The sequence below is a fragment of the Callithrix jacchus genome, chromosome 11 (genome assembly GCF_049354715.1).
Source record: "Callithrix jacchus isolate 240 chromosome 11, calJac240_pri, whole genome shotgun sequence".
NCBI lineage: Eukaryota > Metazoa > Chordata > Mammalia > Primates > Cebidae > Callithrix > Callithrix jacchus.
Genome location: NC_133512.1, coordinates 37,806,799 through 37,832,359, shown reverse-complemented (window position 1 = coordinate 37,832,359; position 25,561 = coordinate 37,806,799). Strand labels below are relative to the sequence as shown.

Sequence of the window (25,561 nt, the reverse complement as noted above, 5' to 3'; positions counted from 1 at the left end):
TTTTTCTTTTCAATACAATATATACCCATCCTCTCTCATCATTATTTATTTTCACTAGATATAAATTATATCTAAGAAAGTTATTGATTTTTATTAATCTCTTTTATCTACTTTTAGTTCTAATCTTTTTATATTATTTTCTCATGTTGGCTAGGTTATAATCAAATCATCTACAAAATGACCATCATCCCTTTTGCCTTCTTAAAATTCTATTGTTAAACCTTTATTCCTTTGAACCAAAGTGTCAACTCTGAGGTGTAATATCCTTTGGGAAGATAGGGAGATGATTGGCTTTTATCAGACATTTTAACTTAATGTGAATTCACTAATCATATTCTTTATAGGAGGATATTTAGTTAAGATGATGCCTTGCCTGGGAAAGCAGAGAATGTACTGTGAGAAAGAAAGGCTGAGAATTGTTTCTAGGCCTGTGGAGGTCACATATGAGCAAAGCTGCTAAGCTTGGCTGGAGAAATAGCAGAGTGTCCTTTCTTTTGCAATGATGATTAGGGAAGGCCCTGACCTCAAGTGACCTTTCCACTCGTCACCCTGGCCCTGTCCCAGGTCTTGATCTGGCTACTGCTTCCACTTCACTTGATGACAAGAACTGAATAAGAAATGCTTTTACAAGGAGCTTGGCTCAATACCCGCACATTTCCTGAACTGCCCAGGGCTTCATGCTCAAGATATGAATAGTAGAATATTGTGGATTTCATTATTACCCAACCAAATTATTAAGCATTATCCTGCTTCTGGAACTTAGCACAAACAAAAATAAAGGGCTTTATTCCTTTTCATTCTAGTGATCTAAGATTTTTGAATGTTTTCTTTTTCAAACTCAAAACTTCTCTCTTGCTAAGTATCATATAAGGAGAAGAAAGAGAAATGGAGGAAGGAAAGAAAAGTGGAAGAAACTCTCACATGCTATTCATTTAAGTGACTTTTCCAAACACATTTAACTCTCACATCTGTATTTTTTTTCTTTAGTCAATATACCCTTCTGCAAGCCATCTTTCCAAATACCCTTGAGGAAAAATTATTTTGGGGGTTTTCCATATGGAAGTACGTTTCTGAAATGTAAAAATGTCTGATAAAATGATTATCTTTAGACCTAGGTACGACTTAGACTAAAGCTGAAAAACTTGCTTTCAGGCTCAAAGAGCTAAGACTTTACAAAGTCATCCAGGATTACCTTTTGTGCTTATAATTTTGGAAAATGAAATAAGATTAACACCACCTGTTTTGGAAATCTTTCAGCAGAAAATGAAAAATTCTAAAATATAAAGCTGGAAGTACTTATTTCATAATTGGATCCATGTGAAAAACATCGTGATTCAATTATTCAGCAGCCAGCCCCTTAAAATTCCTTATGTTGTAAAATATGTTGTTAGAAAATAAGATTACCGGGCACAGTGGCTCACACCTGTAATCCCAGCACTTTGGGAGGCCGAGGCGGGCAGATATGAGATTGGGAGGTCAAGATCAGCCTGGCCAACATGGTGAAACCCAATCTCTACTAAAAATATAAAAAATTAGCCAGACATGATGGTGCACACCTATAATCCCAGCTACTTGGGAAACTGAGACAGAATCACTTGAACCCGAGAGGCGGAGGTTATAGTGAGCTGAGATCGCACCACTGGAACTCCAGCCTGGGTGACAGAGAGAGAGAGAGACTCCATCTCAAAAATAAATAAACAAATAAAATTAGCATTCTATAAATATTTAATTGTAAACATTTAAATATAAGACAGTGAATTATCATCACTGTCTTAATCATAGATTAGAAAATATTGTTTTTTAAGAATCTTTCGATGGACCATATTTCCTGCACAAGATGCTGATTAACACAAAATAAGTCAAAATAAATCTTGATTTATTTTCAAAAATTAATTTATACAATGAGATATATTTTGAATCAAAATAAAACCTTTTTTATACATTTTACCAAAAATAATCGTCATATTTTCTATCACATAAAGCCATCTAACACCTTCCGAAATTTTGTGCTGTCCTGGCAATTCAAGCCACTCTTGTTACAAACATTGGATTCTTGAAACTCTCAGAAATAAAAACACCCTTCAAAATGCAATTTGCTACCATTTGGGGCAATGAATGCCTAGCCACACCTTCACCTTAAAGTTTGCTCATTAAGCACAGACACAATTTGCGTCCCAGAATTATTTATGTATTCACAATTACAAAAGTACTCTAAAAATTTAAGTATTATGTCAAACTTCCAGGTTCCTTTATTTATGAGGCAACTTTTCTATATTTTGGTCTCCTTTTGTCAAGTGAAGAATTTGGCTGGCTTTTCTTTGGTTACTGGAAGTTACCTTCTAAATCCTTAAAATTGCCAGAGTGTTAGAAGTGTCTTTGATATTCATGGTGGGACTCTGGGAACATACTTGAGCTTACACTAATGAAGTAATGCCTTGTAGGTTCTTTGACAGTTTATGCTAATTCAGTGATTCACAGTGTTGGTCAAGCCAGACAAAAGGAAAGACCAACCACGTGATTAGAGAGCTGAGGTTTTAAGCTAGGTGATACCAGTCCATCTTCTGGAAAGGAGAGCCGGGTTGGAGACTTAATTCAACCACGTGACCAATGATTCAGTCGATCAAGCTTGTGTAATGAAACCCCAGGGAAAACTCTGGACACCAAAATTTGGATGAACTTTTCCTTATTGGCAACAAGTACTGTTACATATTGATGTGCCGGAAGTTAACACGAGCTGACTCCTTGTGTACAGGACAACTGAGGCTTTGTGTTTAGGACCCTCTCAGAGCTTGGTCTGTGAATCTTTCCCATTGGCTGCTTCTGATTAGTATGTCTTTTGCTACAATAGAACTATAATCATAAGTATAATGCTTTCCTAAGTTCTGTGAGTCACTCTAGCAAATTATCACACTGGAAGGGGTAATGTGAACCCCTGATTTGAAGCCAGATAATCAGAAGTGAGGATGACTGAGGGTCCCCCGAACCTTCCACTGGTGTCTATGATGAGGACAGTCATGGGGGACTATCCCCTTAACCTGTGATGTTTGACCAAGTTAGTGTCAGAACCTCTTGCAATTTCTTTTTAATGACAATGATATCATGTCCTAAAAACATTCTTCTAAGTTTTAAAAATCTTTTTTTCCCTTTCCATTCTCTATTTAGTGATGTTATAGGCAAACTGGGAGAATGAGATAGGGCTTTAAACAAATATAATTGGGTCAAAAGTTTCATTATCACTTTTTCCTGTTACTTTCCTAGAGGCTGGGGTGATGTTCTTGCATCAGATTCATTTCTGCAAGCCACATCCCAGAACACCATCTTAACTTTGCTAAGTAGTTACCTTAATCTCCCAAGTTTGTTTGTCTGTTTTTAAATACTTTACTTCTAAAAGAAGCCATATTTCTTAGGATCATTATCAGGATAAACTGATTTAAAAAGCAAATTATTATTATGATTTAGCTCTCTTTGCTAACTTAAATTATTAGATCAGTTCTAGTTTATGGAGGAAAAATCTATAGAATCACTCCAACTCTTTTCTCTGCTAGGATAGGCCGACGTTACCCAGGTAAGTGTGCCAGTTACCACGGTCTCTGAAGTCTACATTGAATCCCATATGAGGACTCCTGGCTGTCAGAAGTTTTAATGAGTAATGTACCAGATTAAATGCGCCTTAGGCTATGTAAACTGTTCTCTTATCAAAGGATTTAGTGTTCTGAAGATCTGAACTTAAGGGGGAAAAAGATTTCAGCATTTCCCTCACCATTATCAAGCAAGTTCATGTTTCTGATTTTACTTTATAAAATTAAATTTCAAATGAGGAAACAAGATCAAAAAATATAAATGTCTTTGATAGGGGATTAAGAAGCAGTCTATCGTGTATGTTAGCAGACCATGTAATTCCCCTACTCCAGCCACATTACAGTATCAAAAGCTTTGTTTTCCCCTTGTTAAAAATGGTGAACCTATGAGATTTATGTAAAGGAACTGAACAGTACCAAGAAATGTTTCTATCTAATCCTTATGCTATTTTTATGTCTGGTAATTTTGGTTACAAGGGTTTGAAAAATGAGAAACTGACAGTCATACCCACTTTATAAGAGCAATTCAACACAGCATTCTGCTTCATTTCTCATGAGATACACGGCTTGAATTGGTGCAGAATGGAAATCACGATGAGGGTTATTTACAGGCTACTGTGTAAGAGGGAGAAGATGTGGAAGATTGACTCAGCCATGGACCATCTGCCTCTTGAGTTTCCCATTTTATAGCTAGCTTTTTATTTTTTTCCTCCCAACTTGCTTGTTAGGCAAGAGGCAAATTTCAAGAAAAAGACAAGTGCATTCACATCCTGTTTCTATCTGGGTTTTACTTCAAGCAGTCATAACCATACGTCTCTACTCTGGAGAAAGAAGAATCAGGATGTCCAGTATCACGCATATCTACCTCCCGTTAGTGCAAGGAATTTCTATATGCCCAAAGTAAACCCAAACCTCTGGCGCTCAGTGGGTTTTTTTGGCGTTCTGACCAGATTACATTCCTAATTATTTGGTTTGTCTTCATTGAAATCCTGCCTTCTCCCTCCGACTTGAGGTATCAATAAAATAAGGTACAATATAAACAAAAAGAGCATCTGGACAAACAGATATACCAATAGACAAACTAGACCACATGCATGAATATGTAGATGATGTGAGCCATCTGAGCTTCTGTAGCCTGGTTTCTTATCCTCCTGGAAAAATAAAAGGGGCTATTGATACAGAAGGGCTGGGCTCCCACCTAAACCCCACCCTTAAGCCTAGAACTGCAGCCCTAAGTGAAAACAGGTAACACCGTTTTTCTGCCCAAATATTGCCTTTTTGGCCTAACCCGCCCCTATCCTGTGCCCATAAAAGACTTCAGCTGGCAGAGCAATGCACTCTGCTGAGCCGCGAGCAGAGAAGCAACTGAGCATCATAGACTACAGATAGACGCGGGTAACTTCAGTGTGTCTTCAAGAGGGGATCACCTTCCCATTCCCTTTTCAGCCTCCCTTTCCACTGAGAGCCACCCACCGTTCAATAACGTTTTCCACATTCATCACCTTACAAACGGTGCGTGTGACCTGACTCTTCCTGGATGCCAGACAAGAATCCTGCTGTCTAGAGAGGGGAGGCTGCCACCCTGACCCTCTACTGAGCTGCTTGGCACTTAGCTGTCCCCGGATGGCAGAGCCCAGAAAGCATTGGTTGTACGAAGCTTGGACACTGCTGCAGGGCCCGCATAGAGCCTGCTCCCTCCAGAAAGGAGCGACCAGCCAGTTCCAGCGTTTGTTTGCTCTGGTTCCTACATTTGCTCACTGGCACACTCCCTCCCGCAAGAGAGTGGCTAGCGACAGGCCGACTGTAATGAGCTACTACACTTCCTGCCCGCAAAGGGGTCAAGGGAACTATCCCGTCTCATCCGCGGGCTCACCCAGGTTATGTCAGACAAGTGAGAGTCCGTGTGGAAATGCCTTTCTTGGGGGCTCTGTTTCCCTTCACAGAGGTCTGGCTGTTGCCTAGGACGGTGCTGGGGAACAGAAAGAATTTGGCTGAGGCCACTCCTCGGTGTTGTTGGAAAGTCGCAAGACTGAACTCTGTCCCGACCACCGTAACAGGCATCCGCCAAGACCCCCAGACTTTGCTGTGTTACCTTTGTATCTTTTCTTCTTTCACGGTTTCAAATGGCTCCTACCTCTTCTTTAATAATGTTAAGGGTTTTGCTACAAACTGCAGAGATTTTGGCATACTGACGCCGGCAAAGCTTTTCCCTCCATGGCGAAGGGGTCCTTATCGGGGGATGGATACAGTGATGAAAGGAACCCATTTCTATAGCGCAAGAGGCTCCTCCTCCAGGCCCCCTTCCCTTTTGCATTTTAAGCTGGTTCTTTGTCTTTTCCAAGAGAGAGGATTCCTTTCCTACCTCAGCATTCTTGTGATTGGGAGGCAACAGAGGAGCGACCCCTGCTGGCTGATAACTGCAAATTTGGCAAGACCCATTGGCATCTAAATGAATCGGTGCAGCCCCTGAAATACCTTTTTATCTCACATTAAATTCCGAGCCTCAGATCGAGGCCCTAGAAAGGAAAACCACATCTAAGGGATCCAAAGACAGGAGACAGGCAAGTGTAAATCGGTGGAACTAATTCCTGCCAATTAAACCCCTGCTTCATGGAAGGAGGTCATGCTCCATGGCACAAATGAGGCCCGGGGAGCTCGAAGGTTGTCTAGAGTAGGGAAGGAGAGGCATAAATGAGTGTGCATAATTCCTATTCCCTAGGCCCTCCCTGCTTCATGGGTGCAAGCCACATTGGCATCCATGGGTGGCACCCACCAAGGTTACTGGGACTTGGGGATAAAAAGATGGAACAGAAAGGGGGGTGCCTGCTTTCTCTCCCTCATTTCCCGGGTTATTGCCGAAAGAAGGAAGAGAATCGAAAGACGTCCAATTCCGTGTCTTTCAGAATAGGCAGCCAGCTATCCTTACCACTCCTTCAAAGCTACGTTTGAGTATCTTTGAAATGATGTATGACGGCCTTTTCTCACCAAAGATCTCTTGCTAGACCAACAGATCTCTGACTTAATTAAACAAATAACCTCTTTGGTTCACGTCCATCAGAGGTTTAAATAACTGTCAGAGGCCCAGTCCCACGAACTAGGGCCACCTCTGTTCAACCCAGGGGACCTGGTACTAATAAAATCACCTTTTTCCTTTTCTCCTTCTCTGGCCCAGGCTCAGAGAGACCTTATGCTGTACTTTCTACTCCTAGGGCAGTAAAGATCACTGAAGTAGATTCTTGGATTCATTATACCCAAATAAAGGCCTGGGAAGCTGATAGGATTACCTTCATCAACCCAGAAGAGCACCCACAGTACTAGTGTGAAGAGATTAGGGACCCCAAGCTAAAAATCTCAAAAGGCAAGTGTTAATAATTAACCTTCCATGGATATCCTCTTCATAGTCTTGCCTATGCTTGCTGTTCCTACCTTTGCTCTGTTCTGCCATGAGGCACAATATTGTTTTCAGAATGATTAGTATATTTTGCTTTTATTTCTGTAAACTTTGGCACTAGAGTCTTCTCCTGTATAATACACATATTTGACCCATGCACACTTTACCTTGTAAAACTTGTTTCTCTTGCCTAGAGGCCATCAAACTCCAAATGAGCAGGCAGCTGGAGTCTCAGACGGTGGCTTTCTTTTGCTGGGGACCCTTGGGTAAACCACTGGGAGGAATCTGGCTGTCCTTTTCCCCAAACAGTGCCCCCTTTCAGCAGGAAGTAGCCAAGACTGATCATTGTCCATATTCTAATGGCAGTTAGAGGTGCCTCTTCAGAGGGGGGAAATGATACAGAAGGGCTGGGCTCCTAGCTAAACCCCACCCTTAAGCCTGGATTCATGGCCCTAAGTGAAAACAGCTGACCCTGTTTTTCCCACCCAACCGTTGCCTATTTGGCCTGCCCCAGCCCCATCCTATGCCCATAAAAGACTTCAGCTGGGAGAGCAATTTAAGTGGTTGAGTGTTGAGGATACAAGTGGCTAAGCAGTGAGCAGACAAGCAACTAACTGAGCATCAGAGACTACAGACAGACATGGCTAACTTCAGATGGTGCAGTATCAGAGAGGGCCTGGCCGAGACAGCCAGGCTTCATGGAAAGATTATCTTCCCATTCTGTTCCCAACCTTCCTTTCTGCAGTGTTCCACATTCATCATCTTTCAAACAGTTCATGTGACCTGATTCTTCCTAGATACCATGCAAGAGTTCGGGTGCCAAAAGGGCAGGGGCTGCCATCCTGTCCTTCCTCTGAGCTGGTTTGCATTTGGCCATCCATAGACGGCAGATCTGAAGGAGCATTAGTTGTAACACACTTGGACGCTGCTGCAGGGTTCACACACAGCCTGCTCCCTCCATAGAGGAGAGACCAACCAGCTTCTGTTTTCCTTCCTCAGATTCCCACTCATTCATCCACACGCTTCCTCCCACAGGAGTGGCCAGCGATGGGCTGAGTGAAATGAACCACTCCATTTCCCACCCATGAAGGGGGTCAAGGGAACTTTCTGAGCCTTTTTAGCTGGTTCCTATATTCCAGGAAAAATAAAAGGATGATCACTCAGTTATCATTTTGGAGAAAAAGATTATAAGTCTGGTTCTCTAGGAAAGAGGCTTTTAGACAGAGATTTGTATCGACAGGGTACTGAGACCAGGTCAGCCATAGAGACCCCCACCCAGGCAGCGCTGATGGAATTAAGCAGCAGACAACCAGATAGAACAGCAAAGTGGAACTATCCAGAAGCCAAGAGCCTTCTCAGCTGAAAGCCTCAGGGAGCTGACAGCATCCCAGCTGTGCAGACTCTGACCTAGAGTATTTATTCTCTGAACAGGTGCTTATGATTAACAGACAGGTGTTCTGTGTTTTCTCATAGACCAAAGATAAACTAGGCAGACAGCTGGTGCCTGCTTAGCACTGATCAAGGATAAACCAGAAAGTATTCTCCACAAGGGAGCCACGGGGGCAAGGTCACATAACCCATGCTTAAAGAATTGTTTTAACCGGTGTATGATATGCATATACTGTTTTGCTACTTTAGAATGCCTCAAGCAGTTTTCCACTTTCGGGGGTTGGGGGGGCCGGCTAGATTTTCCTTGCCACTGTTCTTAGCAAGCAATATAATTTATCATACACTCAGCATTTCTCAGCAATCATATACTCAGTATTTCTCAGCAATGGGGTTTCCTGGTGAGTGCTCTTGGTAATAGCACCTGTGGGAGAGTGAGGAAAACCAGATGGGTAGAGAGGGGGTGGCGCTGTGAAGCCAGCAAATAAAGGCTCCCTGGTGGGTAGCTTTGAAGCAGGGATGGCTCTGCAGAGCTGTTCGCATTTGAATAACAAAAACCTTTATGACCCTCACCCCACTGCCCAGATTGTGCGGTGAATGGATGCAAGCAGTTCCTAGAGTGGAGTGGGTCGTATTGAGCCAGGTGGCTCTCTTTATGAGAGGGCAATGGAGGCATGGATGGGAGGAGGCCTTAGCTACAAATCACCAGCTCTCAATTCTTCCAGCAGCTGGGTTATGAGTGCTTTGGTCCTGAAGGTTGTGGATTTGCGCTGCTCTTCCAGTTGTCCACTACAAAAGAAAGAAAACAGATTACTCTCTCTCTCTGGGAAAGCAAAGTTATTCCAAAACAGAACTGAGTAACATGATGGAAAAATTCTCACCAAAAAATCCCACAGGAAACACAGTTAACAGATTTTGTGGAGCTATTTTCTAGCATATCCTTTGATCAGAGAATAACATTAAAATTCCTCTCTCCCTCAGGGTGATTCTGTAAGGGATTAAAGCAAAACAACTCTGGGATTCAGTCTTCTGGAGATCCAGCTACATTCATTCATTCCTTTATTCAACAAATATTTATTGAATGTCTGCTACTTGCCAGGAATAATGCTGAGCATAATAAACATGATGAGGTAAGAAGGAAAGGCCCCGCAAATGAGAGCACCTCCACAACAGTGCGAGAAGTCTAGCATGGTTGACTTCACCTTGCTTCTGGTCTCACAGGCAAGCTGCCTCCCTAATTCCTTAGCGTAGGCCAAGCTAACCATAGGAGGAATTTAGTTTATAGTTTAACTTTGAAGCCAGGATAATAGTCCCTCCCTAAAACTAACCCCCTTTTTTCCTCCTTTGTGAAACTAATGACAGGCCATGAGATGAGGATTATGAGAGAGGCCTGAATTCTGCTAAAGTGTAGGCACAGTTTAACAAAATCCAGCCATTGTCCCCTAGCTTCCTTTTCTATCATTCCTTGCTGTTTGGGAGTCATGTAGCCAGAGGTCACAAGATTGGTGACTCTTCCAATTGCTCCAGTAGTTAACCTAACTGTTATACAACCTAAAATTGGTCTTTTGAGATGTTTTTCAGACTTTTGCATTCTGCCCTCTAGCTGACTCCATCCAGACCCATGACTCACAACAACTGGTCCTGTGACCACCACCCAGAGGCAGACTCAGTGCATGAGGACTGTTTTCCACACCCCTATGATTTCATCCCAAACCAATCAGTAGCACCCATTTCCTAGTTCCTTGCCCTCCAAATTACATTCACAAAAACCCTAGCCTCTAAGTTCTAGAGGAAGCTGATTTGAGTAATAAACTCTTGTTCTTCTCTCTGGCCAGCTCTGTGTTTATTAAACTCTTTCTCTACTGTAATATCACTGTCTCAGTGAATTGGTTTTATCTGTGCAGCAAGCAAAAAGAACCCACTGGGCAATTACATAAAGGTTGTGGATTTTAATCAAAGAACCACATGAACAAATGTGAAATCATACCTTTGATAATTGTTCACAAGAGAGGCTCATTATCCAGTGTTATCACAAGTTTGAATCAAAACTGATTTGTTATAAAGGTCAGAGACGCCTCCTTGACAAAGTCAGTTGTCATCTGAGGGTTGCAAGGAGAGCAGGAGCTAACCAACTGAAGAGAAAATGGGCAACAGACCCTGTGTTAGAAGGAACCATAGGATATCATGAAGGCTGGTGTGGCTGGAGTGTAGACAAGCATTGAAGGTGAGCTTGGAAGAAGATGTGACTGTAAGAGTTAGGGAAGGGAAGTTGAGGCAGAGCCTTGTAGATAGATCCTATCAAGCAATTTGGTCTTCACTCTAAAAGGAACAGCAAAATCATTCAAGTGTTTTACAGGGAAGTTCTGGATGGGAAAGTATTGCTGATAAGATTCATTTGGAGGATATATTACTGTTCTATGGCTACTATAACAAATTAACAAACTTAGTGGCCGAAATCACATAAATTAATTATCTTAAAGATCTCACTGGGTTAAAAACAAGTTGCTGGCAGGGATGCATTCCTTTATGGAGGCTCTAGGAGAAAATTTATTTTCATATCTTTTCTAGCTCCCAGAGGTTACCCACATTCCTTGGCTCATCGTCCCCTTCCGTCTTCAAAGCCAACAATGGCCAGTCAAGTCCTTCTTATATCATATCACTCTAACACTAACTCTTCTTCCCTCTTTCACATCTGACACTTGACATTATAGTGGGCCCACCCAAATAATCCAGCATAATCTCCCCTATCTCACGGTCACTTGATTAGCAGCCTTAATTCCATCTGCAACCTTAATTACCCTTTGCCATGTAATCTAACATATTCACAGGTTCTGGAGATTAGAACAAAGGCATCTTTGGGGTCTGCCTACCACAGAGAGGACTAGAGTGGAGGCAAGGAGATCAAGCACAGAGGTGACTGCAACTGGTAGTGGTGAATATGCAGAGCTGTGGACAGATTTGGGAGTTACTTAGGACCAAGAGGACTGGCTCATGGTTCTCCTGAGGGTGAAATCTATGCAAGGAGCAATACAGGGTATCTGAATTTATTCATTAATTCAGAATATTTCTTTGTATTCAGATACTAGAATACAGATACTGTTCTAGTTTCTTGAGTAACACATCGGGCAAGTCATAAAAGCCCCTGTTCTCATGGCACTTACAATCAAGGTAAGCTATTTTATTTTATTTTATTTTTTGAGACAGAGTTTTACTCTTCTTACCCAGGTTGGAGTGCAATGGCACAATCTTGGCTCACCGCAACCTCCACCTCCTGGGTTCAGGCAATTCTCCTGCCTCAGCCTCCCGAGTAGCTGGGATTACAGGCACGCACCACCATGCCCAGCTAACTTTTTGTATTTTTAGTAGAGACAGGGTTTCACCATGGTGACCAGGATGGTCTCAATCTCTTGACCTCGTGATCCACCCGCCTCGGCGTCCCAAAGTGCTGGGATTACAGGTGTGAGCCACTGCACCTGGCCCAAGGTAAGCTATTTTAATATTTATGTCAAGAATGATTGTCCATAAACATCATTTTTCTCTGGCAGATGTTAGATGCATGTTCTATAGAGAGACACTCCTTTCTGATCAGGACACATTTGAAGCCTTGTTGTGGTATGTCCCAGGTTGCTGACACAGGCTACGTGAATTTTAATTTCAATTTTGATAAAGATTATACTTCCATATTGAAACAGGATATTATGTAACCTAGGCAAATATTGTCCTCAATTTGCCACAGGATTGGATTCATTTTTCCAATAGACATGGAAATTTGCCATAAACTTGCTTCTTAATTCTGACTATCCCATGGTATATGAAGGTTTTAGAAGAAAAGAGATTGTCTTTTGACATTCAGAATAAGGGACTTTACATTAGACCAGATTTATCACATTTTTTATCTTAGAGAAAATAGTTTGTACTTTGTAGGAGTAATCTACCTTTATACATAATCTGATTTTTTAAAATCTGATTTTTATAAGAAATGCACAAATTCTCTTTATAGGCTTTGAGAGTAAGATCAAATGAAAATTATCTATGGCTAAGAAGTAGTAACCTGTTTGGAAAGGTGACATAGCGCTCTAAAGAAGGCTTTCTGCAGTGCTGAATGTCTTTTAGGTTAACTAAGTCTTGTATTTTATGTTGCATGATTTAGTCTCCAGCTACTGAAGCGGATATGGGATTAGTTTCCTACATATCACTAATCCTTTCCCTTTTAATCAAATCACCCTGTTACAAAATAAAAAATACTTAACATACGTATAACAGAAGGTTGCATGCTTGTGTTGTAGATATTTTATAAACCAAAAATATCTAACCTCTAATTCAAGTAGTAGTATTTTTGCTTCTCTCCTTTTTATAAAACTTAATCACGGAGCAATGCCAAACTAAAATCAGCATCTGAAAACAGGAAAGACTGAAAAGACAACTACATCTTAAGAATTTACCCCTATTTGCAGTTTCAGATGGCTGCCAAAACTTTCAAGTAGACTCATTTGGAGACTATGCAAAACCATTCACTGCCATGAAGTTGGTTGTGCCTTTTTCAGCCTGGAGTTCGTAATTTTCTGGCAATATACTTCTAGAAATCACTTTGTTAGCTATAAATGTTATGAATAAATCATTATTTTTTCATCAGAAATTTAGTTATGGCAATTAATGTGAAAAAATTAATTTTTTAAGCATTTTAAACATAGACACAGACAATTTCACACATCAGATGTTCTGCACTAAATGCAACATGGAGAAGTAATTGTGCAGATGGTCCCAAACATTTGTCTTCCTTAGATCATCTGGCTTGACTACTCACTTCATAATTTTCAATTGCTCATTTCTTTTTTTCTAAAGAAAATTAGTGTATAACAATGAACTAGAAAAAAACTGGAGACTGGCTTTTATGTAGTTCTGGGAGTCATCTTTTCTAGAATCTGATGACTGGATGGCCATCCATAGCACAAATATGAATGCATATGTTAAATGCAAAAACAAATGGCGCTCATATCCCATACATGCCTCACCTTAAAAGTATGCCATAGAGTGCAGAGTGTCATGGCTGGAATGAGATGGAGGCAGGAGAAGAGCCAGCATTCTTATAAGTGCAAGAGAAGCTAATTCCTTGGAGGAGACAGAGGAAGAGGAAGGAATTAAAGAAGAATTCATGAACACCTATTTCACAGCAAAACTATTCAACTAGCCAAGAGGTGGAGGCAACCCAAGCATCCATCAACAGCTGAATGGCTGAACAAAGGGTGGTAAACACACACAATCAAATATTATTCTACTGTAAAATGAAAGGACACTCTACCACATGCTACAGTATGGATGAATTTGAAAACATATGATGGGAAATAAACCATCACAAAACCACAAATCCTGTGTGATTCCACACTTACCTGATATATCTAGAGTAGTTAAATTCATAGAAACAGAAAGTGGAATGGCGGTTGTCAGGGAATGTGGGGAGGGGTAATTGTAGATCTGTTTAATGGGTTTCCATTTTGAAAGATAAAATGTTTTGGAGATTCTTGCACAGTAATGTGAATATACTTAACACCACTGAACTATATACTTTAAGATGGCAATTTTTTTTTATGTTAAGTGGGGTTTTTTGCCACAATCTTTAAAAAAAAAAAAGGTCTTCGGATAGAAAGATCATTTAAACTGAACAATAGTATGAATGATTATCAAAAAATGGCAGGGGTCGGGGGACAAGCTTGAACTGAAAAAATACATTGGGAAGGGATAGAATTAGGATGATGTAGAATAGTCACAGATCAGCAGCTCTCTGAGGGCAGGTCATCACTTCATCGAATAATAGACCAAACAATGAGGCTGGAAATGTAGATCTGAGCCTATGATGGGCATATGTTTGTCTGCACAATACCACCTCCCCAGCTTTGAATGACTTGTCTCCCTCCCTTTCTGCTTAATCTTCCTCAATCCATATGATTTGGATAGAATTAACCCCAGGCTTGAATAATCAAAGTACTCCCTTCTGCAAACATATACACACATAGGAAGAGGTCACGTAGGTTCTGCTTCAGAATTTTCTTGGCGCTGTCTGAGAAGAGACTCTCTGTTCCACTGAGATTCAAGATTTAAGTACCATGTACACCTGGAGATGCCCCTGGACATTTTTCCATATGTAGAGAAAGCCTGCTGAAAATACAGTGGAAATCAAAAGTGAAAAAGAAAAAAATAGAGGAAAGGAAAGGAAAGGAAGGGAGGGAGGGAAAGAGAGAGGAGGAAGGAGTGACGGGAGGAGGAGGTGGGGGAGGGAGGGGAAAAAAGAGAAGGAAGGGAAGGAGGAAAAGAGAGAAAAAAGAAAGGAAGAAAGAGTGAGAAAAAGGGAGAGAGAAAGGGGGAAGAAATGAGAAAGGTAGGTAGGCAAGGAGGAAGAAAAGAAGGAAACAATATTGATTAATGTTGTTTGAACATCTGAATTCAACTATGCCTAGAATCAGATCAACACTATACTGTTCGGTTTTGTTAACCAGCCTCTGCCTCCAAAAAAAAGAAAAAATTCCCTTGTTTGGCTTAAGCTAGCATAAGAGGAGTTTTTGTCATTTGAAATCACACGAGTTCTGACTAATACAGGGCTAGATTGCAGGGATCCTAGAAAAAGCCAACTGGAAAATATGGTATGAGTACTCACTTTGTCAGACACTGCACTCAGCTGTCACAATGAACAAAACAACTTCTTTTCCCTGCCTCCATGAAACTACCAGTTTCTTAGGTCCCAGTTACATGGGTCTCATCCCTAGATACAGCATGTCTGTGTTTTTGGCTTCTTTAACAAGTCTTACTGCCAAGAATAAAGCAGAGCTAGATTTGGTAACCACAGATCTAAAACAGCATATCCCAAAGTTCCTGATGAGTCACCTGGGTCACTTGGTTTAAAAAGCTCAGGCCATCCCCAGCCCACATAATTAGGAGCTTTAGGGGTGGGAGCTAAGAGTATTTCTAAACATTTGAGGCCCAGATGATTCTTATCATTAGAGAAGTGTGTGAAATGCTGATCTTGTTATTCAATATAGGTTCCATGTAAGAGTGGCAATGAATTTGTTAATAATGTGGCACTTCAGTCCCATCTCCAGAAATCAGGATCTACCTGTAATATTTTTATATGAATAGCTTGTGTTATCTGAGACATTTTTTTTCTGAAAATCAGAGGCAGGGAGAAAGAAATCTGACAGAAAACTTCAGTTAGAAGTGCTTTCCAACAAAATCCATTTATTTCAAACTCAAGATGACATTAACAAAAATTAGATATCACCTGCACTGCTTTAAGCCCATTGCTAGTGATGTCACTCTCTGTGAGCTGTATCTAAGTTCTATATAGCACACCATACAACTCTAGGAGGGAACACTGATGCTGTGTGCATGTGGATGGCATCCTCTGGAGTTGTATATTACAGCAGTCCTGCATCCAACCCCAACAAGGATTCATTTAGAATCAGTCTCTGAAGACTAATCCTGGTGACTCCTTTGAAGTGATGAGGAGCCCCACCTCCATAGTCAAGATGATTGCCCTCCCAAAACACCTTGTGGACAAGTCAGAACTTCCAAACACAATGTGTTCTTTTTTTTTTTTGAAGGAAGAAACAGAGATTACAAAATAGCAAGCATGCAATAGCATGATGCAAAACCTAACGATAACAGAATAGTTCTGCTTTTTCACCCCCTTTTTTTACACTTAGTTCATCTTCCAGGAAGAGAGAGAATTGCTTTCCCAGGCTCTCACAGTGACAATATGCCACATGCGTGCATTTGGAGATGGTGGAAGCATCATAGTATGGCGACTCCTAGAACCCCTCAGCCCTATTTTGCAGAGTTGTTGACCACATGGTACAGTTGGTAGTCCTCTGACCTCATGAGGTACCTAGTTTTAGCGGCCACAAGTGGCAGAACTACTTACAGTAGTGGCAGCCTGGACACCAGAGCCTGCCTGCCAGATTCACATCACACTCCACCACTCACTAGCTATATAATCAAGCAAGTTACTTAACATCTCTGTACGTCTCTTTCCTTATCCATGGAATGTGGAATGGAATTTTGTGAAGAACTGTGGGGGTCTTAAGTTTTACCCCACTTGCAAACAAACAAATTAACTTGCCACAGTTTCATTAATACTGATCAAAGACATGACTCCAGGATCAGAGACCGAATATTACTCATACCAAAAGCAGTAGCCAGAGTATCAGCCTGGCTGAGTCAGTTCCCTGAACCCAGTAGTACCACAGGTCTGCTTAGATGGGTGCTGACGCCCAACATGTTGTGTTACAGCAGGGGAATACTGGCCCAGGGGAAATTGTTGCTTTAGAGCAGCCTGTAAGCAAGCCTACTCTTTGTCCCAGAGGGAGACATCAGCTCATCTCCTAAGGTTATCACTGCAAATATAAGCCTGAGAAGTGTCCTGGGTAAAGAGTGATCAAGGCTTTGTATTCATGGCATACTCAGCAAGATGAGTAAAAGTGCAGGGGGCCCATGGAAGACTGATTGTATCAGGTTGTTGAGTGAGTTGAGTGTGTTAACATGTGCAAAGTGCTAAGAAGAGTAATAATTCTGTATAAGTGGTAATAGCAAGAGTAGTATTAGTACTACTAGCTGCCTATTTTTTTAAGTAACCCCTCAATAATAGATGTATATATCTTATATGTTATATATATGATTCATATACAATATTAGTAGATATAAATATGTTAGATATAATAGATATATATTACAGAATTTGGGAAATGCCAATGAGAATAAAGAATCTACTAAAATCTCCAGTAACAGCAGAATCAAGTATTAGCTACTATTTGGTTTTGTTTTTTGTTTTTCTTTGCATGTGCCTGTTATTTAACTAAATTGATATCCAAGTTATTTGACAGTACTTATCCTACTTTATTCACTTTTTATTTCTTTATGAGTATTTTACATTCAGTAAATATTCATTTAATACTATTTTAACTGCTATATAATGTCCCATCATATATATGTATTATAAATCATTTACTCATTCCTTACTGCTGGATATTTTGACTGTTTCTCATTTTCTGAGAAATACTAACCTTCTACCCCATAAATGGTTAAATTAAATGGAATTTCAACTAAAAACAATCTAAAACATAAAATTATGTAAATCTAATTCCTGAACTCCAAGTCTCCCATTAATTAGCGATGAGTTTGTCCTTTTTCTTTAAACCACATGAAACACCTCTAATTTATCCTTGCTTAATTACCTAGACACTTTTCTTATTAATAGTGCATCACTGTAGCAATGAGTTTTGCAAGGGCAGAATACTAACTCACATTGTCATAAAGGTCTATATAATTTAGGAAAACAAACTCTGGAAAATGTATGCTTCTCTGTAGAAATATGTCCCCTGTCCTCCACCCATCTACCAATTAAATAAGTAAGCAATAGGAAAAATTAAAGCAGCAGGAAAACAAGTACCAAAAACACCCACATATAAAATAATCAAATGTATGTATTTCCCTGTACGAGACCTCTCAGGATCAATCTAATACATTTTACTCTAGACCTAGTAATAATTATAAACAACTTTCTAAGCAGTTAACATTTATTGAATCCTTTCAACATTCCAGGCTCATATTTTATGTCTCATTTTAGTCTCTGAAAATTGGGAAACATTTATAAATACTGGGCAAGGATTTTAAAGGTGGACAACATGTGTATAGTCAGGCTTACATGCAGAAAGCTGAGAAAATAGAGAAGATCTATGAAAAGCAGATCTGAGTTCTAAAACCATAACCATCTATTTAGTATATGGGCATCTATAAGGAACATCCAAAGGGAAACTTTAATTCATAAATACTCCTTCAAGTTATCAAGAAAATACTTCACTGAAGTTTACTTTGTGAAAAACGTGCATTAACTCAAGATATATTTAACAAATATTTTTACCAATGTCCATAAAGCAGTTATCTTCGTTTTTTAAATAATGCATTGATGTGGAATCAATTGTTTTTTTGTGTGTTAAGTACGTGGAACTTTTAGTCATTGCTTTGTTGAATGGGCCACCTGTGTCATTATTTCTTTACATTTTGTTTTCATTTCATTTAATGATTAATTTGCTCCTCTGAAATTTTTATAGCAATGAAAGACATAGAATTGGCTAACCAAATGAAATGTAAAGAATAACAATGAAGAATTAAAAACCTGCATCAAAATGATACTCTAATCAGAGGACATGGAAATGGAAAAAAGTGTGTGCTATGAGATGTTAGCATATATTTCCTTTGTTTATAAGCCAAATAGGATTAGGTAGCCTTCCAGAAATTTTGGAAAGAAAAATTAATGGAATTTTTTTAACTGACTGGTGTCGTGTTTATTGTCACTGTCTCTTCTGTTCCCTGCCTTATCTCAGTTTGCTTTATTGCTTCTTTGCCTCAATAGTTTTGTTGGAGTAAGTGCCCAGCAAATGTATAAAGCCAATTAATGCCACCCAATTACCATTCAAATTTGCCAAGACCAAAGAATCGTAACCTTCTTTAAGTTCTTCGGCTCCATTAAACTTCTGTTTATTTAGTACTTCCATTAAGAGTCAATTAATTCAAATCAAACAAGTTTGGAATGGAGATAAAAATAGAACAGCAGCAGCGAAAGGTGAGACACAGGGGCCAAACTGCGGTGCAGAAGCTGATGATATTCAGGTAAGGTTAGGAGATTCTAAATTCCTCCAAAAAGGAGTACGCTTTCTTTCCTAAAGTCTTAAGACCATCACTCGTTGAGGAAGAGGACTGACAGTGAGTGTGATGACTTGAGAAAGGAGTCTCTATGGGCCCCGCAGTTATGAGAGGGAAGGCAGGAAAAGGACGTTGCTGGCAATGAATCAGTCACGTCTCTCTGTGGAGCAGGCCCTAGGGATCACCCTCCCCGCAGTAGGTTCTGAAGAACTATGGAGATGGGCCAAGGAATAGGAGCAACAATAGGCTTAGAAATGGTCTCTGAAGACCACTTATAGTTTAAAATTTTTGATGGACTGAAATGCTATCATTTTCCTAGTTAAAAGAAAATTGTCATCATAAACACTAATTTGCAAATAGCAGGCACACATACCAAGACATGTACTCATTTTTGTGCCAATATAAATGAAGAACTCCCTAACGGGCAATTATATATGAGGGAAAAGTCTTTAGCCTTGAGAAGTAACAGCTCACTCAACTGTAAGATCCAAGAGTGTCCTGATGTTTTCAGCACACCATTTTAATTTTTAGCCAGGAAAACACAAGTATTCTTGATTTGGTTTCAATGTGTGACTTTCAATCTGGCTTTTGAATATAATCACTCAATTCTATGATTACAGATATCATTAAAATAATGAAGAAATTATAGATTATGCTAAAAAATGGAATATGACTTAGCCCTTATGTCTCAGGCACTCTGAATAGGGTATCTCATTTGACTTTCACCACAAACCAAAAAAATTGAGTAACTTACTCATTGTCCAAGTTGATACACCTTACTAGAAAAGAAACCAAGATTTGAGTTTAAGATATTCTGGCTTCATGTTCTGTCCATCAAATCACACTGCCTTCTGCCATTTCCTGAACATAGAAGGTGAAGCATTGATACTTTAACTAGTAGAGACACAAACCATGGATTATTTATGCAACTGAGCCATAAATGCATTATCATGATACAAAGACATTTGGAAAAACTTTAAAGGAAGTGAGAAAAGGCCCTATCCACTGGAAAACTTTCTTGATCTTCTAGATATTTTCAAAATACTGGGAATTCCACATTCAGTCAGCAGGAACCAAACACCAAACAACTAATTGTCCACATGGCAGGGGATTCTCCACTCACCACTTTATTTTCCCCTTCTCAGCACCAAGAAATGTAACACCACGGAAATGTATATATGATATATTTAAGATATAAAATGTATATGAAAAACAACAAATAGCTAGGGACTCACCTCCCAATTTAAGAAATACCACCTTAAAAAACTTTGGAGGTCTCTGAGAACTGATCTCTGATCACAGCCCACTCACTCTCTCACAGAATAGCTATTACCATAAATTTCATGTTTATTTCCATGCATTTTTATACTTTTACGCCATCTGTATACCTTCCTAAACAACATATGCCATAGTTTTTTCATGTTTCCAAAACTAAATGTAAATGGGTTCATATAGCACAAATTCTTATGCAACCTATTTTTATTATACTTTAAATTCTGGGATACATGTGCAGAACATGCTGGTTTGTTACATAGGTATATACACATGCCATGGTGGTTTGCTGCACTCATCCCCTGCTATCTACATTAGGTTTTTCTCCTAATGCTATCCCTCCCCTAGCCCCTCACCTCCTGACAGGCCCCAGTGTGTGACGTTCTCCTCCCTGTGTCCATGTGTTCTTATTGTTCAACTCCCACTTATGAGTGAGAACAAGCAGTATTTGGTTTTCTGTCCCTCTGTCAGTTTGCTGAGAATGATGGTTTCGCCCATCATCCATGTCCCTGCAAAGGACATGAACTCATCCTTTTTTATGGCTACATAGTATTCCATGGTGTATATGTGCCACATTTTCTTTATCCAGTCTATCACTGATGGACATTTGAGTTGGTTCCAAGTCTTTGCTGTTGTGAACAGTGCTGCAGTAAACATATGTGTGCATGTGTCTTTACAGTAGAATGATTTTATAACCTTTTGGATATATACCCAGCAATGAGATTGCTGAGTCAAATGGTATTTCTGACAACCTTTATTTTTCTTTCTTTCCTTTTTTTTTTTTTTTTTTGAGATGGAGTCTCGCTCTGTTTCCCAGGCTGGAGTGCAATGGCATGATCTCGGCTCACTGCATCCTCCTCCTCCCAGGTTCAAGCAATTCTCCTCCTGCCTCAGCCTCCTAAGTAGCTGAAATTAAAGTCATGCACCACCATGCCCAGCTAATTTTTGTATTTTTAGTAGAGATAGGGTTTCACCATGTTGGCCAGGCTGGTCTCAAACTCCTGACCTCAGGTGATCCACTCATCTTCGGCCTCCCAAAGTGCTGGGATTACAGGCGTGAGCCACCGCACTTGACCTCTTTTGTTTTTTTGATATCAGGATTTATAATAACATTTCCACTGCATTATTCTATTGTATCAATATATAACCATTTTCTTATTTACAAACAGGATTGCCATTGCAAGAAATACTGCTGTAAATGTTCTCACCTATTTCTACAACTTAGAGTTTCCCTGGGCTACACTTAGAAGTAAAATTAACTTAACTAGACATTAAAAAAGAAATTGTACAAGTTCACAATCCTCTTTTCTTCCATTTTTTTTAAAAATAGATACTACCAAACCTAAATTTCTACTCTAACAATGCTTGGTTCCAAGTGTATCATCATTTCAGCAGACATTTTTTAAAGTTTGCTTGCCTTTTTCTCTACAATTATGTTCCACCTCCTCAACGCAAATAATTAGCTGAGGAAGTCAGGCCAGAATCCAAGCTGATTACCAGCAATTAAATGTAGCTTTTCTTGTCTTCAGTGTGTCCATACTGAAAAATAAAAATATCTTACCTTTTCTTGAGGGCAATTTGGCAGTAACTGCCAATAGCCCTGGAAATTGCTTATTCTCTGACTCAGAGACACCTAAAAATTTACTTTAGGGACATATCCAGAGGTATACATGAATATTTGTATATTAAAATATTTGTCTTCGTGCTAATTATGATGTTCATTGCAATGCTGTTGGTCCAAACAATTAAACTCAGTGTTCAATTATATGAATATACAACCATTTATTCAGCTAGTTTCTACCTGGTGGATATTTTGCTTGTTTGGACCAACAAAGAAGAAGAATGAGGGGGATGCAAACGAACTAATATTATTGTTTCCGTTACTGATTGCTATATAACTAACCACTCGAGTGTGAAGCAATTATTTATTATGTTACACATGGCATGGAAAGACCAGAGGTGGTCTTGTGCTCCTTGTGCCATTGTCTGGGGTCACTCATAGTGCTTCATTCAGCTGGCAGCTGAACTGAAGCTGGAACATCCGGGAAGACCTCACTAACACATCTCTCAGTTGGTTGCCACCTGGAACAACTTTGGTTCCTCTCCATACAGATTCCGCTCATTCAGAAGGCTAGAACTGCTTCCTTACAGCATGGTACTGGTTTCAAGAGGGAATGAACCAAGAGAACAAGCCCTAGTGTACAAATTCTTATCAAGCCTCTGCTTGCATCAAGCTTCCTAGTGTTCGACTGGCCGGGTGCATATTCTAGGAGGCAAGATTTGTTGGGGATCATCAATGTAACAGTCTAGCAGAATTATTGTGAAAAAGAAAAAGAAGAGTAAATAAAATAGGATAACCATTGTTTTAAAAGTGTTTGTACAGAAAATATGTGGAAGAATACATATTAAACAGTGTTTGAAACAGTGGAGTGAAATTTGCATGTGAAGTGGTAGTAGGAAACTTGAGATTTTTTAAATTCATGTATGTGTGGTGTTTTTTGATTTTTTATAATTATATACATAAATATCCATATACATATATTTTTATATATAAGAGACAGGGTCTCACTCTGTTACTCAGGCTGGAGTGCAGTGGTGCAATCATGGCTCACTACAACCTTCAAATCTTGGGCTTTAGTGATCCTCCTGCCTCAGCCTCCAGAGTAGCTGGAACTACAGGCAGGGGCCAGCACACCCAGGTATTTTTTTTTTTTTAGAGAGAGAGGGTTTCACTATATTGCTCAGGCTGGTTTCAAACTCCTGACCTCAAGCGATCCTCCCACCTTGGCCTCCCAAAGTGCTTGGATTACAGTCATGGGACAACATATTCAGCCTAATAATCATGTATTTTATAACTTAAAAACTATGAAAGAAAATGACAATGTAGAAGGATAATTATATAGAAGAGTGTTTATAATATGCCAATTTACAAAATGTTAATGTAATTTTAAAATAAAGAATTGTGAGCCATTGATTCTCTTCATCATGATTTTCTGAAATTTCTACACTTTGTATAAGAAATACATACAAATTTTGAAATTAAAGAAAACAATCAACAGGAAATAGAACCAACTCAAACCACGGACCATATCTTTCTTATTCCCCATACAGGTATTTCCACATTATTGCAACATCATTTTGTTGACATATATTATCAAAATGTTCACATGTCTAGCAATAATAAAATTTTCCCAATGACTTTATGTTCTAATCTGTTCTGCATCATGTTTTGCAATTTAAGATCATGAAGCAACTGTACACTGCTATATGATGGGTTTTTCCAAATGTGCATATGGGATTTCCCAAACTCGAATCCATATTTGTTAACTTATGAGGCAGTTTTCCCAATTGCTTCCAGAAGTAATTATGTCTTAACCTTGTCATCAGTCTTTGATAGCAAGGAAAATGTGTATTTCTTTGATATACTGTGTCTTGAGTATAGTTTTTCTCCACCCCCACCATATTCAATTTTTACAAAATACACAAACAAATCTGATCTTCTGTGGATCTTCATCTATTCTTTAAAATGAGCATCATTAATATAATCTAGTCCTATTTAACTGGATGTTCAGTACTCTATGTGATGACAAAAAATCAAGATCACTTTTCCCTGCTTCTAATAAGGAGATCTTTTTATTTTTAATTTAATATTATGTTTAAAAATATGTCCATCATATTTCATGAAGAGCTAGATCACAGCAGATCTCTCAGCAGAAACCCTACAAGCCAGAAGAGAGTGGGGGCCAATATTCAACATCCTTAAAGAAAAGAACTTTCAACCCAGAATTTCATATCCAGCCAAACTAAGCTTTACAAGTGAAGGAAAAATAAAATCTTTTGTGAACAAGCAAGTACTCAGAGATTTCATTACCACCAGGCCTGCTTTACAAGAGCTTCTGAAAGAAGCATTACACATAGGAAGGAACAACCAGTATTAGCCTTTCTAAAAATATACCAAAAAGTAAAGATCATCGACATAATGAAGAATTTACATCAACTAATTGGCAAAACAGCCAGCTAACATCAAATGGCAGTAATCCTAAATTTAAATCGACTAAATCCCCCAATCAAAAGATACAGCCAAAACCCTTCGGTATGTTGCATCCAGACCCATCTTACATGCAAGGATACATAAAGACTCAAAACAAAGGGATGGAGAAAGATTTACCAACCAAATGGAGAGCAAAAATAAATAAATAAATAAAAAGCAGGAGTTGCAATTCTCGCCTCTGATAAAATAGATTTTAAAGCAACAAAGATCAAAAGAGGACATAATGGTAAAAGGATCAATGCAACAAGAAGAGCTAATGATCCTAAATATATATGCATCCAACACAGGATACATAAGACTTATAAAGAGACTTAAACTCCCACACAATAATGGTGGGAGACTTCAACATCAATATTAGAGAGATCAATGAGACAGAAAATTAATAAGGATATCCAGGACTTGAACTCAGATCCGGAACAAGTAAACTTAATAAACATTTATAGAACTCTCCACTTTAAATACACAAATTATACACTCTTATCAGTACCACATCACACCTACTCATAGGTTTAAGAGAAATATTGGTTGGCCATTATTAAGCACAATTATTGGCATAAAAGAGGTATTCAATACCCATTTTTAGACTGCATTCTAGCCTGGGCAATAAAGCAACACTCCTGTTCTCTCTCCCTCTTCTTCCTCTTTCTTCCTCTTCTTCATTCCTTTTTTTCTTTCTCTCTTTCTTTTTTCTTTCTAAAAAAAATTATGCATCTTTAAAGAAAATTTTTAAATTAACTTTTAATTAATTTTTTTTTGAGGTAGAGTCTTGCTTTGTCGCCCCCATAGTGGCATGATCATGGCTCACTGCAATGTCTGCTTCCAGCCTCAAGCCATCCTCCCACCTCAGCTTTCCAAGTAGTAGGGATTACAGGCACACACGACCATAACTGGCTAGTTTTTGTATTTTTGGTAGAAACAGGGGTTCCCCATATTGCCCAGGCTAGCCTTGACCTCCCTGGTTTAAATGATCCACCCACCTTAGCCTCCCAAAATGCTGAGATTACAGGTGTGAGCCACTGCATACATCTCATGCAGCTGTTTTAAAATCTCTATTTAGAAGAGTTTAAGCTGGAGGAGAAAAAAAACTATTTTCTGCCACGATAAATGACGCTCCAGCTAAGTTAGGTTAAAAAAGTCAGATTTCATTAGAATTTTGTAACAAACTTGATGTTTCTGTTATTTCTTCATTCCACT

The 25,561-nt window shown here is 39.3% G+C and overlaps 1 protein-coding gene across 3 annotated transcripts in view; it reads left to right on the top strand.

The window, feature by feature from the left end:
- ITGB8 (integrin subunit beta 8) overlaps positions 1-25,561 on the top strand; it is a 150,333-nt gene that overhangs the window by 98,061 nt on the left and 26,711 nt on the right. The window contains exon 15 of one of the 3 annotated variants that reach the window (XM_078342073.1): positions 11,719-11,838. The exons of the other annotated variants lie outside the window; for them this stretch is intronic. The gene's annotated coding sequence lies outside the window, so the exon portion shown is untranslated. The remainder of the gene's footprint in view (positions 1-11,718; positions 11,839-25,561) is intronic. 3 annotated transcript variants of the gene reach the window in all.